The 18,624-nt window shown below is 42.0% G+C and overlaps 1 protein-coding gene across 2 annotated transcripts in view; it reads left to right on the top strand.

Moving 5' to 3' along the window:
* Positions 1 to 26: 26 nt before the first annotated feature.
* The window catches only part of LOC109891737 (histone deacetylase 7), a 97,005-nt gene continuing 78,407 nt past the window's right edge, over positions 27 to 18,624 (top strand). The window contains exons 1-2 of one of the 2 annotated variants that reach the window (XM_020484228.2): positions 27 to 211; positions 7,732 to 7,800. The gene's annotated coding sequence lies outside the window, so the exon portion shown is untranslated. Of the gene's footprint in view, positions 212 to 6,864; positions 7,428 to 7,731; positions 7,801 to 18,624 lie in introns of those variants that run through there. The other variant, XM_020484233.2, reaches the window with a different exon arrangement.

An 18,624-nucleotide genomic window follows, 5' to 3' on the forward strand; every position in this document is an offset into this window, starting at 1 on the left:
GCTCAAAAGGCAGAGCAAGCCCCTTGTCTCAAGCACTTCTTCTCTCTCTCTCTCCTTGAACGTACACACTTGCTCTCTACCCACCCCGCTGTCCAGCAAGTATCTAACCCACCCACCCACTTCAACCCGTCCCTCTGAGATTGACCTGCTTGCTGACTGCTGTATGAGGGACAAGAAAGCACCTAACACTGGCTGTCCAAATCTAATACTGGTAAGAAAAGAAAATAGTTTTACTGTTCTGTATCAGATGGGTACTTTTGTATCACTCTGCAATCTGGTTTCTCAGGGGTTCTATGCGATTAGAGATGGGCTGACAAGAGAATGAGATGTCACTTTACACTTCACTTCAACTCCACTGTACTTGACATGCTCACATTAGAGAGTAAGGGTACACGTGTGCAGATGAGGAGATATATTGTTTATTCAAGTTGGTAAAGACGGGGTTTTGTTGATTCATGGTTGTTGTCATGTTGTTTGAGTCAAACTCCCCGGCAGATGTTCATGTGTCAGTCTCTCATTGTGCGTTTCTGGAGAACAGCTTTAGCTTTGGTTCTTCCTCGCTTTGTGATGTAGCTTCCCACACTCGCTTTGTTGTTCATGTTAAATGATACCACACTAATATCACATGCGGAAAAACACTGGGCATTCGGAGGAAAATATGATTATTGTACCTACAGTAGGTTTTTCCTTTTGTCGTTGAATTCGGAGGTGATGTTGCTTGGGACTCGGGACGGGGAGAGGGTCGAAAATTGGAAACAGACCCCACCCACCCCTGAGACTTAGTCAGTCCGCTCAGAAGAAGGGAACACAAAACAACAGTCCCACCACCAGTGTCAGAGTGTGTGTGTGCATGTGTGTGTGTTTGTGCGTGTGTGTGTGTGTGTGTGTGTGTGTGTGTGTGTGTGTGTGTGTGTGTGTGTGTGTGTGTGTGTGTGTGTGTGTGTGTGTGTGTGTGTGTGGAGAGAGGCACACATAGAAACAGAGAGAATAGACAGGGTAAGGGGAAATTTCCTAATGGTTCGTTTTGTTTTGATCACTCTGATGTGCTACTTTCTCCCCATACGGTGAATAGAGCTCGCAGAGTGAGAAGGAGGAGAGATAGCTAGGAGCGTTGAGAGTGAATTGGCCTGCTTTCATAATCTGACCAATTTATTTCCATGTGTCCCACAGCACTGATCACTGCCCTACAGGTCCCTAAGCAGGGAAAAAGAACAAATCAACTAAATGTGCTTGCAATTTGTCCATCTCATTTCCCCCCTCTCTCCCTTCCTGTCCATTGGCACACGTCTTCTTATTCCTTTGAAAAACTGCCTTTATGATAGCGATAGCGCAATTTGAAATGGCAACATATAAACATTTTCTTAGTTGTATGGCTACAAAAGCTGTCCTAGCTGTAGAGTTCGACATTTGTGTACTTTACCACTGATTGTATTTCTACAGCGTGGGACAATCTTCAGGCAACCAAAAGTTGAAAACATAAAGTCATTATCAGAGACTAGATCAAAACTAGTCATAATAAGACACAAAAAAAACAGAGTGCAGAGCATTCCCAGATCTTGATTTCTTGATCCTCCTCATCTTGAACTTACAGTGCACCACACTTAAATCTAGTTTGATAAAAAAACACGACTGAACTCATGGCTCAGCCTTTTGCTCACTCTCTTGCCCAAAACACTAAAGTTCCTCTCTATTTTTAATCTTCCCAGGGCTACTCCACATATATATAGTTGTGTATGTGTGGTTTGTTGAGCTCCTAAATCAGGAGTTTTATGCCCTTTTTGACAATAATGGTCCATAATGAGGACATTCACAAGCTATTTTGCTTTGCTCAAATTACAGTCCAAGGAGTTGTTGTTGGTTTGAGTGTTGAAAGCGCTTCATATAGAGGTTTAGGACTGATGTCATCTACACCTAAATCAATCTCTACTGTTAAGCAGAACAATTCGATGAATTCATATTGTAGATGTGCACTGTTTCATAGATGCTCACTGCTCACCATTGAAGTTATATGAGACGTAGATGAGAGTATGTGTTGTAAATAACACACAAATTAAGTATTTCCATAATAGAGATGGTATCTCACTCCAGACCAACTCTTGTTGAGAGTTACAGCGTGACATCGCAAAACAGTGATATTTCACAAAATGCCCTCGGTACCTAGTTATGAAAAGTTCAAATCGGTCATATTTGCATAGTAACCACTATGATTGCACCCTGTGTTATGCTTCTTGGACCAATGGTATGAGTTCTCTGATTATTACATGAATTTGAAATTCAATCAAATGAATTTCATTTTTAGCAGAACAGAAACTCTTTCTGTGAAATGCCAGATTGGGTAATCAGCCTCCGTTTAATTACTTATGGCCAGTATTTCTGTTGCGGTGATAAATCTTCCAGCACAGACTGTGTTTAGCCTGTGGAGGTCACTAGGTCAAGACGTCAAAAGGTCACTGTCAGCCCATTGGGACATAACACTCTCTCTGGGACAGTAGTTGACTCTCAGTCTTAGTAGAGGAGTGACCGAGACCATAGGTCAAGTGCAGAGAGGGAATTATTGTGCATAATGGGTAAAGAGGATGTGTGATGGGTGATTTTGTTCATGGTAAGACTCCCTTGGGCTTTAGCCAATGTTGAGATTCAATGAGAAGTACTGTAGCCTCAGGGTGGTCAAATGGTTCGTTAACTGCCACCCCCTGCTGGACAAGTTGAGTCATTGCATGACTCTCAGTATATTTCTGTAACAATACAACAAAAATTGATGTTTTATTATCACATACACCAGATAGGTGCAGTGAAACGTGTTGTTTTTACAGGATCAGACATAGTAGTACTGCACCCCTGGAGTAAATTAGCTTTAAGTGCCTTGCACAGAGGCACATCGGCCGATCTTTCACCTTGTCGGCTCTGGTATGCAACAGCGACCTTTCGGGTTACTGGCCCAACGCTCTAACCGCTAGGCTACCTGCTGCCCAAAATTATAACTGCAAAACTATATACAATATAATGACCAACCATCACTAGTTGTTGTTGTTACTTTGAAAGGTAGCTTTTGAAAGGGGCACAGACACTGGGTGATGGAAAGGGAGATTTGCAGGTATGTGCAAAAGGAGAAGTGGTAGCCTTTTTCGGCAGTCAGTGACCGAAAGCACCCTCTTTAGCCTCATGGATGGAATGTTATTCATATTTTTCATAATTGTATCATTAATACATTTTTAAAAATATATATACGGTTTTGTTATATTTCAGTCTTCTCTGATGTATATAGTGCAATATTGGGATGCAAACTAAAAATGAAATACATTTCAACTCTATATCTGACATGGTACAGGTGTCTTATTTTTTGAAACCCATAACCATGCGTGTGAGGTGTATACTTTTGTTTCGAAATAGATTTGTTTAAGACTACCAAGAAACACTCTGTTCGACCCTGATTTAGCCCACTGCAGTAAAAGGTGATGCTGGATGTATGATGACTAACAACTTTTCTCAATTCTCACTTGGGGGTGGAAGGAAAACCCACTAATAGCAACATAGACAGAAAGGAAAAATGCTGTACTGTCCATTTCTATCCATTATTCATGGCCTCCCTCGTCTTTTCAATTTGTTGTCATCAACGAGGTGTGTTCCGCGTGAATGAACTTTGTCGAGCATTTCAGATTTGAAACGTACATGATACTAGCTTACGAAGTTTCAACTCGTTCCCGTGGTCTCAAAGGAGTCAGGGCGCAGGGTTTAAATGAAACCTACATTTGATGTCATTAATTACAAGTTGTTGCCTGCAGAGAGCAAGACATAAGACAAGACATTTACAATCCTTTGAGGTTACAGTACATGTGCAAAAACACACACACACGCGCGCGCGCACACACACACACACACAGAGGAGTGTGTGAGGGCGTCATATCACAGCACTTTCCAGCATCTCTGTTTCCAGTGAAACGAAGTGAGTGTGTTTTATCTGTCTTCTCTGTGGCTTAGCATAACATAGCATCTCTACCAGGAATGGAAAGGCTGAAAGGCAACCCATTTTCGCTAGCATCTCAACACCTTCACAGTCACCACACCACTGCTAGCTAGAGACAGTCGAGTCTGAGGTTTGTTACAAGACGTTGACTAGAGTGGTCTGATAGAAAACACACTACCCTGATATGAAAGGGAATTGATGTAATGGCAGAGAGAGACAGTAAATAGAATATCAGTAAATGGATTATACCATAACTATATACCCCAAAAAAGATATAAGACCTTCCAAGTGTCAAAGATAAATGTCACCACATCTTTCACATGTGCCTGGGAAAGGCTGGAACACAACGATGATCCATCACATTCATTCTCTCAGTTCTTTCACGCTTCCTGCTCTGCCTTGCCACTGGAAAGGACAGTTTTGCTCAGTGACACACAGCAGTCATAGCTCAGCCGGTGTGTCTCACAATCAGAGAAAGAGACCGTCGGACAGACAGACAGACAGACAGAACAGAGCAGAGCCACAGAACAGAGAGACTGAAATAAATAGATGGAGGGTGGTGAACACACCCTGTGCCCCCCCCAGAGATTGAATAACAGATGAGTGTTTGCCCAGGGATATACCCTCAGGCCTCCACCCAGTACCAGGAAATCTGTGACTGAGATAATTTGACATATTCCAGGAATCATAACACTGCATGAAGCTACAGTAGGACTCCTCATAATAATAATAATCGCTATCAAATATTCTACATCTAATATTTAATTATGCCATATACATGTACATGTTGAACACTGTGATCGGTGCAGTATGTATCTATCTATCTTTCTTTCTGTCTTTTTTTCTTTTTGGCAATCTGCCCTGTGTGTACGGTAACTTCTGTTCCCTCCATCACTGCATTGCCTGACTGCATTCCTTTCATTCCTATTGGCTTCCTGTGCCTGGGAGCGGAGCTGGCACCCCACTGGTCATAGAGCTCAGAGCTGTACATTTCAGTATTACTGAGGCATGTGTGCATGGTATCTCTCTCTCCCTCTCTGTTTCTCTCTGTACCTCTCCACCTCACTTGTCCTCCTCCCCATCTCTCTCAGCTCTACCCGTCCTCACCCACAGACACCTCAGCATTTATCTCTCTGACAGAACACAATGTGTGGTACAGGAGGGCACGGAAATGTGAGTTTCGACGGCTTACGAAGGGGGTCCTCCAGGGTTCAGTTTTAGGGCCTATTATTTTTACGCTGTATATTTATTATATTGGAAGGAATGTAAAATCTACTGAACTCCATCTGTATGGTGACAACATTCTGTAAGACACAACAGCAGTAGCAGTCTGGCCCATTTGCCACAGTCACAGCTGAACTCTTAGTTCTCACAATCCTGGTCATTCTGGGTCAGATCAGCAGCCACTCCTCAACTCACTCTCCTAGATAATAGGATTATTCCCTTTTAAATGAGACTAAACGTTCTCCATTCGGCCAAATCCACCCTATGTCTACAATATGTCGTTGAGCACGGCCCATGGAGATAACTCTAACCTGATTTGGGATGGTCAAATAGATTCAGTCAGTTCATCTTTTGGAATTGTCTGAACCAGTCTGGCACTGTTTACACTTTGGCTCTCTTCAGTTCATTTAAGGTGAAATTACAATTCCACTCAAAACACACTGATATCAACAAGTTTATCAGAACCATAATACAACACAGCTAGTGTCTCTCCTTTGGTACTTATGGCAAGAGTAATCAGCCAACAAGTCATGGGTATGACTGTGGGGTGGACCCAATCCTCACTTGGGATACGTGCTTGTATCTTGAATTTAAACTCGGCACTCCCATGGATCAATACACAATTTATATTAATGTTTTGGCCCGGGGACCGTTTGCGGTCCATCCTTGATTAATTGTGGCCACAATTTGTACTCTCATAATTTAGATTCATGTTTGATTCTTTGAAAATATGTTAGGAACATATCATTTTACATTAAACCGTACATGATTTCAAAGCAAATGCTGTTGAGGTAAACTGCTATACAGCCACTTCCCTTCTGATGTTTGACTTCACAGAGGCACACACACAGACTGAAAAGGGAAAATCCTTTTGGCATACCTGCCGAACACTAAAAATAATTGCCATTTTTTTCCTATTACTTCACACCACAATGTTTTACAACTGTAAGCTGAATAGAAGGAGTTATCCCTCTTCTTTGCTCAACAGAGAAAACATTGTGTCCAGTTTTGAATTTGCAGTGACAAGGTCATTACCTATTTTCAATAAAGTTTTGTTGGAGTGTGTTGTATGTGTGTTTGGCACCTCATGTTTTTGTCTACTCCGGCAGGGTGAGGCTGGCACTGTACATTGTCTGCACTCATCTCGTCTCTCCCTCCCTGCCATGGTCCTTATCTTACCCTCACACTCTGAAGAGTGTCTATGGACACTACTGGATGTGAACATCAGGGCAGTGCACTAGTATTGTCTGTGTTTGTTTGTGGGTTTCTGTCTGTTTGTTTATTTGTGTTCATTTGCTAATTGCTACTCTACATTCATACACATACATACAGTACAATTAACACCATATTGTTAATTGTACAATTAACACCATATTGTTTACTATAATGCCTTTGCATGTATTTTCTACATGTCTCTTGCTATTTGTAGTTTTTCATCGGGCACTTGCATATGCCTTTCTGTTTGTGTGTGTGAACTCGAAATACTCTATAACAACACAATATACCACATCCTTTCTATACTCGTTATTATCCTTGCAGCAATCTCTATAGAGAAATGCAGCATTACAGCGCGATTGAAAGTTAAAGGCGATGTTCCTGTCAGCCGAGCGGTCAATGCTGCAAATTTCGGCTCAATCTGAAATCACATGTACAATTCTTGGGCAGAATCTGTAAGGCCCATAACGCCTCACCGTTACAGATTGAATAAAGCCCTGCATTTCGAGTGAGCTGTTTCAATGTTATTGTGCGATTGTGTGGTCTCCACTTTTAGCTCAAATGGACATGATTCAGACAGGCTGATAAAATGGGTGCGCGCCCTCTCACACGCAAAGAGTATTTTGAGTTCAGCAGGTGGAGCCCTGAGACCGAACTGGCTCATTTTACTGTTCCTCAAAGGAGATGAACGTTAGACTAACAGATCAACTCAACAGAAACGTCGCAGAAATTATAGCTTCAACAATGCGAAAATTAGACAGATTATGTCAACACCTCTCGCTTAGTTTTTTGTTGCGCGTTTGACGAAAGGAAGTAGGCTCGTCAATTTCTTTTGGAGTTGTCAAGATATTTCATTCGCTACATTTACAGTAGCCTCATATTACAGACGGCCTACATGTATCGCAAAATTGGACCACATGTTGCTCCCCTGTTGAATTTCATTCGCTAATTAATATCAGCGTTGAAGACGTCAATAAATTAGAAAACTCTTCTCAAATTAATGTGTCAAATAGTAACCACGGAGGTAGGCTACTTATTATTTGGTCTACTCTTGAATAGTCTGTACAATATCTTTTACATTTAAAATCTTCTATTCTTCGTTTGCATTATGTTGGGAGAATTGAGGCAGAGTTTAGTGCGTGTGAAAGGTCATCACGCTTTTGCATTTACCCACGTATTTGATTAGATATTTATTGAAACAATCAATTCTCTCGCGTCATCTGGTTGCCCATCAGAAAGTAATGATGCACTTAAATGGTGCACCTCAAAACTCACTCAGTGCTGAATGTATGTTGTACTCACGATTGTTTTCCTTTACTTCCTAACAGATGGACAGATAGAATCTGGACCTCAAATAGAGACAGGCGGATTGGAAAGACGCGTTTCGACAGTGACGGGTAGGATTCCATATTTCACTCATATCAAGGTTGTCTGGAATCCAGGTGTAGTGTAACCTGAGGTAGATTCAGGTGCGTCTGTAAACTAATGAAGGCTACATTTCCTGTTGAAAGGAGTGCGCTAACTGCATGGTGGTGTGGTTGTATTCTACACCATGTATTTATTGTAGGTTAAGGTTGCCTCAATTACTAGACAAGGTGATATAGATCATTGGTAATCGTGTAATTGTGCAACTAAGGCATACGCTTGGACAGAATAGCCTTATTGTCAGTGAAGGTATTACATTTACAAGAGGCTCAAATACGACCTATAAAGTTATTGAAAAGTTTGACTCATGCAATGGGCAAAACACTTGGTTCTTTGATGTACTGTAGGCTACAGTAGTTTATGAGTATGGCTGATGTTTTGTAGCAATGGGAGAGCAGCTGTGTTTGTGTGTGCATGCGTGTGTGCGTGTGCGTGTGCGTGTGTGTGTGTGTGTGTGTGTGTGAGTGTGTGTGCATGTGTGTGTGTGCATGTGTGTGTGTATGAGAAAATTAAAAAACCTGGACACATGAGACTAGCTCACACACACACACACACACGCACGCACGCACGCACGCACACACACACACACACACACACACACACACACACACACACACACACACACACACACACACACACACACACTAGTCAGGATGAGGTCATAGTCATAGTAATGTGAGGATATAGTTACGCCAGTTTCACGTGTGCCACGCCAGAGGAATCGACACCACTCTCCGTTTGTATAGCCTTTTAGATCTCTTTCTCTCCCCGTCTTGTTCTCCTCTTTCCCTCTTTCTCTCCATCCCTCTCCGATAGCCAACTTAGTACATTGTGTGAGTGTACGAGCCTACCTGCCTCTCATGTCTGTCTGCATGCCTGTGTGTGTGTGCGTGGGTGCCTGCATAGATGCGCTAAAAACATTTTTAGTATCACTTTACCTGAAAGTGTCATTACACAGGGATAGTCACAGCCTCAGGCTGACTCCAGTTGTTGTGACTGCCATTTGTTTAGTTGTTGCAAGTGTTATAACAAACACAATGTAAAGGAGACTGCGATTGCGGGTTCAAGTGAAATGTTATAACCTTACCTTGGAGGTTTCTGTTATGTGCCACTGCCATGTGTGCAGGGTTTGAACTACACTTTTACTCATGGGGTGGTATCACGAAACTACAGTTTCCATAGGAAGAAGGAAAACACGATGCAAACTAAACTCTTGGGGGTGGTTTCCTGGACACAGATTAAGCCTAGTTCTGGATTTAAGAGCATGCTCGATGGGAAATCTCCATTCAAAAATCTTTTTAGACCAGGTCTGGGTTTAATCTCAGTCTGGGACACCAGCCCATAGTCCTTTAGGAACTTGCTTTATGTAACATAGTGTGTGCTATAACTTGGGGAAAGTGTGACAGTATGACAACATAGTCCATGCGACATGCATCATGCCAAGTTGCTCATTTGGCCGAACAATGCATTATTCATGCTTATCAAATGGCTAGCTAGCCATTACCCCTTTCCCTTAACAAGAAGACCCTGCTGAAACACTGGTTGCTAGTAATTTGATATGTATCAATGAAGTGATTGTTCACTCAATAATATGCTTGTTGCTATTTTTGTGTGTGCTCAGTTGGTAGAGCATGGTGCTCGTAACATCAAGGTTGTGGGTTCGAGTCCCACGGGGGACAGTACTGGGGGGGGGGGGGGGGGGGGGGGGGGGGGTATGAAAATGTATGCACTCTGGATAAGAGCATCTGCTAAATGACAAAAATGTCAAATGTGAACAGAATGTGTTAACATGACTATATCTTAGCAGACTCTTTGAGGTAAGCGAAGAAAGTAATATAACTTGGTTGGTACTTGGGTTAAGTGGATGTTCTGGACAGGGAATTGGCTGCTCTACCTCTGTGTATTTTGTATTTTCTACTGAAAAAAAAACACTTAAAAAACCCAAGTATGAGAGAGCAGTGCTGACAATATGGATAGTGTTGTGGCTGGACAGGACTAGACGTGAAGATCATGTTGTTGCCTCTTCCTGGTTTTAAACCAGCTCAGCTAACCGCACACACACTCCCTCAAAATATAGCAGTACTGCAGTGTGTGTATGTGTGTGTGTTTGCATACATGCATGTGTGAGCTACCAAACTAACATCACATTTGTCTACACAGATCGCATTTGAACCAAAAAAACATGATATGTGCACACATACAGTTGAAGTCGGGAGTTTGCATACACCTTAGCCAAATACATTTAAACTTAGTTTTTCACAATTCCTGACATTAAATCTGAGTAAAAATCCTCTATCTTAGGTCAGTTTGGATCACCACTTTATTTTAAGAATGTGAAATGTCAGAATAGTAGTAGAGAGAATGATTTATTTCAGCTTTTATTTCTTTCATCACATCCCCAGTGGGTCAGAGGTTAACATACACTCAATTAATATTTGGTAGCATTGCCTTTAAATTGATTAACTTGGGTCAAACATTTTGGTTAGCCTTCCACAAGCTTCCCACAATAAGTTGGGTGAATTTTAGCCCATTCCTCCTGACAGAGCAACTGAGTGTAACTGAGAGTGTAACTGAGTCAGGTTTGTAGGCCTCCTTGCTCGCACACACTTTTTCAGTTCTGCCAAGAAATTTTCTATTTTGTGATGGCCACTCCAGTATTTTGACTTTGCTGTCCTTAATGTCCTTAAGCCATTTTTCCACAACTTAGGAAGTATGCTTGGAGTCATTGTCCATTTGGAAGACCAATTTGCGACCAAGCTTTACCTTTCTGACTGATGTCTTGAGATGTTGCTTCAATATATCCACATAATTTCCCTCCTCGTGATGCCATCTATTTTGTGAAGTGCACAATCCCTCCTGCAGCAAAGCACCCCCACAACAAGTGCTGCGACTCCTGCATTTCACGGTTGGGATGATGTTCTTCGGCTTGCAAGCCTCCCCCTTTTTCCTCCAAACACAACAATGGTCATTATGGCCAAACAGTTCTATTTTTGTTTAATCAGACCAGAGGCCATTTCTCCAAAAAGTACGATATTTGTCCCCATGTACAGTTACTAACCGTAGTTTGTCTTTTTTATGGTGGTTTTGGAGCAGTGGCTTCATCCTTGCTGAGTGGTGTTTCAGGTTATGTTGATATAGGACTCATTTTACTGTGGATATAGATACTTTTGTAACTGGTTCCTCCAGCATCTTCACAAGGTCCTTTGTTGTTGTTCTGGGATTGATATGCACTTTTCGCTCCAAAGTACGTTCATCTCTTGGAGAGCGGTATGACGGCTGCGTGGTCCCATGGTGTTTATACTTGAGTACTATTGTTTGTACAGATGAACGTGGTACTTTCAGGCGTTTGGAAATTGCTCCTAAGGATGAATCAGACTTGTGGAGGTCTACAATTTTCTTTCTAATGTCTTGGCTGATTGCTTTTGATTTTCCCATGATGTCAAGCAAAGAGGCACAGAGTTTGAAGGTAGGCCTTGAAGTACATCCACAGGTACACCTCCAATTGACTCAAATGATGTCAATTAGCCTATCAGAAACTTCTAAAGCCATGACATAATTTTCTGGATTTTTCAAGCTGTTTAAAGGCACAGTCAACTTAGTGTATGTTAACTTCTGACCCACTGGAATTGCTATACAGTGAATTCTAAGTGAAATGATCTGTCCGTAAACAATTTTTGGAAAAATGACTTGTGTCATGCATAAAGTAGATGTCCTAAACAACTTGCCAAAACTATAGTTTGTTAACAAGGAATTTGTGGAGTGGTTGAAAAACAACCTAGAGTAGGTAAACTTCCGACTTCAACTGTAACCTTATAGCCATTGAAAGCTGCAATATGTAACTTTTTGGGTGATGAAATTCACATAGAAATGTCAGTTATAGATCTGTCATTCTCATTGAAACCAAGTCTAAGACGCGCTAGATCTGTTCTATGTGTACTATTTATAGGCTTCCCATCCTAAAGTTTAATTTTTGTGTATGTTACGTTTGGTTTTGTACACCAGCTTCAAACAGCTGAAAATACTATATTTTTGGGTTATTGAAAACATTTTACAGCAGTTTAGGTGGTACAATAACAAGGAACCTTGTTTTTTCACGAAATCTGAAATTAGGCAAACTATTAGCATTTTAGCATCCAGGATATGGAGGAGTGATTTCTGCATATCGCACCAGTGGCGGTGCCATTTAAGATGAGGGAGGATGATTATTTTTGTATGAGCATGGCCTTATTTCTATTACAGCATATTGGATGACTGTCACATCGATAGGTTTGATGATGACACTCAATTTTTTCTCTATTCCCTATATCCATCATAAGGTTGCTACAACCTAGCCTATGAATTAAAGTTTACAACATAGTTGCACAGGTTGAGAGAAATTTGAGTAATCAAGGTGACAGATACACACAGCCTAAACACAGCCTACATTGTTGTCACCATATTCGAATCAAATCAAATATGTTACATGCTCTGAATACAACAGGTGTAGACCTTATAGAGAAATGCTTACTTACAAGCCCTTAACCAACAATGCTTTTAGAAAAAAAAGTATAGAAAATAAAAGTTACTAATAATGAATTCAACAGCAGCAGTAAAATAACAATAGCGAGGCTGTATGCAGGGTGTACCGGTACAGAGTCAATGTGCGGGGGCACCGGTTAGTCGAGGTAATTGAGGTAATCAGTACATGTAGGTAGAGTTATTAAAGTGACTAATAAACAGACAGTAGCAGCAGAGTAAAGGAGCGGTCAGGGTAGCCCTTTGATTAGCTGTTCCGGAGTCTGATAGCTTGGTGGTAAAAGCTGTTAAGAAGCCTCTTGGACCTAGACTTGCCGCTCTGGTACCGCTTGCCGTGCGGTGGCAGAGAGAACAGTCTATGACTAGGGTGGAGTCTTTGACAATTTTTAGGGCCTTCCTCTGACACCGCCTGGTATAGAGGTCCTGGATGACAGGAAGGTTGGCCCAAGTACTGGGCTGTATGCACTACCCTCTGTAGTGCCTTGTGGTCGGAGGCCGAGCAGTTGCCATACCAGGCAGTGAGGCAACCATGCTCTCGATTGTGCAGCTGTAGAACCTTTTGAGGATCTGAGGACCCATGCCAAATCTTTTCAATCTCCTGAGGGGGAATAGACTTTATCGTGCCTTCTTCACAACTGTCTTAGTGTGTTTGGACCATGATAGTTTGTTGGTGATGTGGACACCAAGGACCTTGACGCTCTCAAACCTGCTCCACTACTTTTCCTGTAGTCCACAATCATCTCCTTGACCTTGATCACGTTGAGGAAGAGGTTGTTGTCCTGGCACCACACGGCCAGGTCTCTGACCTCCTCCCTATAAGGCGGTCTCGTCGTTGTCGGTGATCAGGCCTACCACTGTTGTGTGACTCCAACACATGCAGTCATGAGTGAACAGGGACTACAGGAAGGGACTTAGCAGGCACCCCTGAGGGGACATTGAGGATCAGCATGGCAGATGTGTTATTACCTACCCTTACCACCTGGGGGCGGCCCTTCAGGAAGTCCAGGATCCAGTTGCAGAGGGAGGTGTTTAGTCCCAGGGTCCTTAGCTTAGTGATGAGCTTTGAGGGCACTATGCTGTTGAATTTTGAGCTGTAGTCAATGAATAGCATTTTCACATAGGTGTTCCTTTTATCCAGGTGGGAAAGGGCAGTGTTGAGTGCAGTAGAGATTTTATCATCTGTGGATCTGTTTGGGGCGGTATGCAAATTGAAGTGGGTCTAGGGTTTCTGGGAGAATGGTGTTGATGTGAGCCATTACCAGCCTTTCAAAGCACTTCATGGCTACAGATGTGAGTGCTACGGGTCAGTAGTCATTTAGGCAGTTTATTTGACTGTTCTTGGACACAGGGACTATGGTGGTCTGCTTGAAACATGTGGGTATTACAGACTCAATAAAGGACAGGTTGAAAATGTCAGTGAAGACACTTGCCAGTTGGTCAGCGCATGCTCAGAGTACACATCCTGGTACTCCGTCTGGCCTTGTGAATGTTGACCTGTTTAAAGGTCTTACTCACATCGGCTACGGAAAGCATGATCACACAGTCATCTGGAACAGCGATTGCTCTCATGCATGCTTCAGTGTTACTTTCCTCGAAGCGAGCATAGAAGTTATTTAGCTCATCTGGTAGGCTCGTGTCACTAGGCAGCTCACGGCTGTGCTTCCCTTTGTAGTCTGTAATAGTTTGCAAACCCAGCCACATGCGACGAGTGTCGGTGCCAGTGTAGTACGATTCAATCTTAGTCCTGTATTGACGCTCTGCCTGTTTGATGGTTCGTCGGAGGGAATAGCGGGATTTCTTATAAGCTTCCGGTTTAGATTCCCACTCATTGAAAGCTAAAAGCTCTACCTTTTAGCTCAGTGCGGATGTTGCCTGTAATCCATGGCTTCTGGTTGGGGTATGTACTTACGGTCACTTTGGGGATGACAAACTTATTGATGAAAATACCTGGTAGAATTGAGGTAAAATGGTTTGTTTCCCTGCATTAAAGTTCCCGGCCGCTAGGAGCACCGCCTCTGGATGAGCGTTTTCCTGTTTGCTTATGGCCGCATACATCTCATTGAGTGCGGTCTTAGAGCCAGCATCGGTTTGTGGTGGTATATAGACAGCTACGAAAAATACAGATGAAAATTATCTTTGTAAATAGTGTGGTCTACAGCGTATCATGAGATACTCTACCTCAGGCGAGCAAAACTTCGAGACTTCCTTAGATTTTGTGGACCAGCTGTTGTTTACAAATATACATAGACCGCCACCCCTTATCTTAACAGAGGCCTACCAAAAAGCTTAAAACCCACCAGCTGTATGTACCATGTCCCGTTGGTAGGATATACGTGATTGTAAATTGTCTATTTTATTATCGATTGATTGTACGTTGGCTAATAGGACCGATGGTAAAGTTAGATTACCCTCTCGGTATCGGATCCTTACAATGCACCTGGACCTTCGTCCCCAATACCTAAGTCTCTTTCTCCTGCGAATGACAGTGATGAGAGCCTTGTTGGGCGTCTGAAGTAAATCCTTCCCGTCTGACTCCTTGAAGAAAAAGTATTCCTCCAGTATGGGGTGAGTAATCACTGTGCTGATATCTAGAAGCTCTTTTCGGTCATAAGACACCATGACAGAAACATTATGTACAAAATAAGTTACAAATTATGCGAAAACATACACAATAGCTGAATTGGTTCTGGGATCATAAAACGTCAGCCATCTCCCTCTGTCGCCATTCATATTAACATCATAGTCAACATAGCTACTAGAACTAACATGTTAGTAAACGCCCTACAATCACGCAGTACAGTCAGCAGCGAGCAGTTTAGCAGTTATACCGGTGGGCCCCGGTGGCAATAAATTTATAAAACCAAACTAATATCTTGACTTGAAAAAGTTCCATTATGGGATAGTCATAGCCAGCTAGCAAACATAGCATCCCTCTCTGTTTGAGCCGGGTGTTTGAGTAGGCTAAACTAGCTAGCTGCATTCACTGGCTAAGTAAGTGAAGGTAAAAAATAATTCAACAAAATATCGCTATCTCTCGCTCTCTTTCTCGCTCTCTTGATTCTCCTTTATTTTTAAATAAATACATTTCTTCAAAACTGTTAAACTGTTGTCTTTCTCTCTCTTTGAGTCAACTGCTCACCACATGTTATGCACTGCAGTACTAGCTGGCTGTAGCTTATGCTTTCAGTATCCAATTCATTCTGCTTTTACACCTGCATTGCTTGCTGTTTGGGGTTTTAGGCTGGGTTTCTGTACAGCACTTTGAGATATCAGCTGATGTACGAAGGGCTATATAAATACATTTGATTTGATTTGATTCTCTTATCCTTTGATTGGATGGACCACATGTCAGTTAATGCTGCAACAGTTCTGATAGGTTGGAGGATGTCCTCCAGAAGTTGCCATAGTTAATGTGTAAGGATAAGGTATGGGGTGATAACCACGAGCCTCCTAGGTTTTGTATTGAAGTCAATGTACAGAAACTAGCTATCCTCGGTCTTACACCATGGTGCAACCCTGTTAAAGCTACTGTAGTCTTTCATTGCAAAACAGTGTGTTTTAATAAATTGTTTAATATATTTATACCATGTTATACCAGTGTTATACCGTATCTATTGTCAAGTTAGCACAGGCATCAAGTCAATCTCATGACATTGTTATGAGCCTCTACTTCTGAGAATGTTACCTCCGTTTTTTTACACTTTACACTTTTTTACACTTGTTTTTCATAGCCCAAAACCTGGCTCTCTTGACCCTTTGAACTGCGTTTAACAATTGTGAGTCTGTTTTAGCCGTGAGAAATGTTGAGCAGCATGCTTAGGAACTGGTGGGCTTGTGACTCTCTCTCTTTCTTTTTCTCACACATCTTTCTCCTTTTCTCTCTCTAATGTCTCTCTCGTCTCTCAACTATGAGTCAGCGACCCCTCACCTTAGCCCTGAGGGGATCGGCTTCGTGAAAAGACTTGACACACCCATGACTTTGACCTCTGACCTTTTGATTGATCGGCCATTGTTCCAACACAGTTATAGTGGAGTGGAGCCATTGGGAAGGATGAAGTACAAAATTAACAAAGAGAGAGAAAGAGAGAAAGTGAAAAAGAGTTGTGAAAGAGAGAGAGAGAGAGAGAGAGAGAGAGAGAGAGAGAGAGAGAGAGAGAGGGGGGCGGGGGAAAGAGAGGAAGACTGCTTGAAATGAGAGTGCAAGACAGTGAGTGAGTGAGTGAGTGAGTGAGTGAGTGAGTGAGTGAGTGAGTGAGTGAGTGAGTGAGTGAGAGAGTGAGTGAGTGAGTGAGAGAGAAAGTGCCTCTTTTGCACAAAGTGTCTTTTTGTGCCACCCAGTTAAATTGGTATAGTCAAGTAAGAGGAAGTGTTACTTTTGCGGTGGCAAAGTTAGTTGTTACTTCATCATGCTGGCTTTTTAAAATATCTGTAGTGAACTACGTTTTGAAAGTAACTTTAGTATTTGTATTAAGGGTAGCTTTAGTGTAGCTTAACTTCTTCCAGGTTGAATTCATTGGTAGCTTGGTAACTATATTTTCAGAGTATCTTCCCCAACACTGGTCATTACCTAATGTTTTCATAGGAATGTTCCAGTGACGTGCAAGGACTGTTTCCAAGAGACCATTCCCTTACTGTCAAACAGAACTTACCCAGAACGTGGTTACCATATTCTCTGAATATTCTATATTCATTTTCTAGACTCATTTCATGGGAACGTTTTAAGAACATTCCTGTGTCCAGGTTTCTAAGGGTTAAGAGAATATTCCATCAACGTCCCACCAAACATACACAGAATATGGTTGCCATGTTTTCAGTATACAAGATCTTTTTTTAATCTTTTTTTTTTTAATTGAACCTTTATTTAACTAGGCAAGTCAGTTAAGAACTCATTCTTATTTACAATGACGGCCTAACCCGGACAAGCCCTAACCTGGACGACGCTGTGCCAATTGTGCGCCGCCCTATGGGACTCCCAATCATGGCTGGTTGTGATACATCATGGAATCGAACCAGGGTCTGTAGTGACAGCTCTAGCACTGAGATGCAGTGCCTTAGACTGCTGCGCCACTCGGGAGCACTATATTAATGTCCTAGACACATTTTATGAGAACGTTTTCTGTGGACTAAGAGAATATTCCAATAATGTCCCATGAACCATTCACAGCATATGGTGGCCATGTTTCAGAATATAAGATATTAATGTTCTAGGCACGTTTCAGGAGATGATCATTCAGCTGTTCGGTTTCTGAAAACTAGTACCAGAAATCTTTAAAAGGAAAAAGTATCTAACAGGCGAAATGATGAACACGATCTGTTTTATCTGTTGCATAGTGCACAAGTTGACTGCAGGTATTTATATAAAAAGTACAAATATTCAAATGTATTAAAACAACGGTATTGACACTGTTGGAAAATCATATTGAGGGTATTTCGAAATACCCCGGGATACGGTATATACGGTATACCACCCAACCCTTATAGAATGTTCCCCTAACTAACGGAAAGCTGGACACTCAAACATCTGGGTAACGTTACGGGCAACATTACAAAAATGTTCTCTTTACTTAGATTTGTTAGCTGGGTATGTTAGTACAGCAGAATATGTCCATGCAATCTAATGCATACAAAGCAGCATAAATATGCATCCACTCTATGCTGCTTTGTATGCATTAGATTGCATGGAAGAGCAATGCCAATCGCATGGTTTGTGTAAGTAAACATTCTCTTTCACACACCCTCCATAGGACTCGTGCATGCACACGAGTGTGTGCATGCAATTCATGACACTATTAATACATTGACATGCATATATACCACACATGCACACACAAACACGCCATACACTCACAAAGAGACAAATGTGTGGCAAGCGGGGTGATGCTATAAATATATATATAAACAGTATATACACACACACACATACACTTGAACATATGCACACACGTGCTTTGCAGGAATATTCACAGTGACACAAGTGTTACCCAACTGGTGACACTATAAATAAACTAGCACGCCTAGTTACCTACGTATACTACTTCAACCCACACAAAGACGTGCTGTGTGCCGTAAAGAGACAAATGTGCACTATTAATACACTGGCACACACACGGACATTCATAAACACACTCGAATGACACACACAGGCATACAAAGGCGTACTTAGACACACACACCCACACACTTTTTCTCACACACACACACACACACACACACACACACACACACACACACACACACACACACACACACACACACACACACACACACACACACACACACAG

This window comes from Oncorhynchus kisutch, linkage group LG1 (genome assembly GCF_002021735.2).
Source record: "Oncorhynchus kisutch isolate 150728-3 linkage group LG1, Okis_V2, whole genome shotgun sequence".
NCBI classification, from domain to species: Eukaryota; Metazoa; Chordata; class Actinopteri; order Salmoniformes; family Salmonidae; genus Oncorhynchus; species Oncorhynchus kisutch.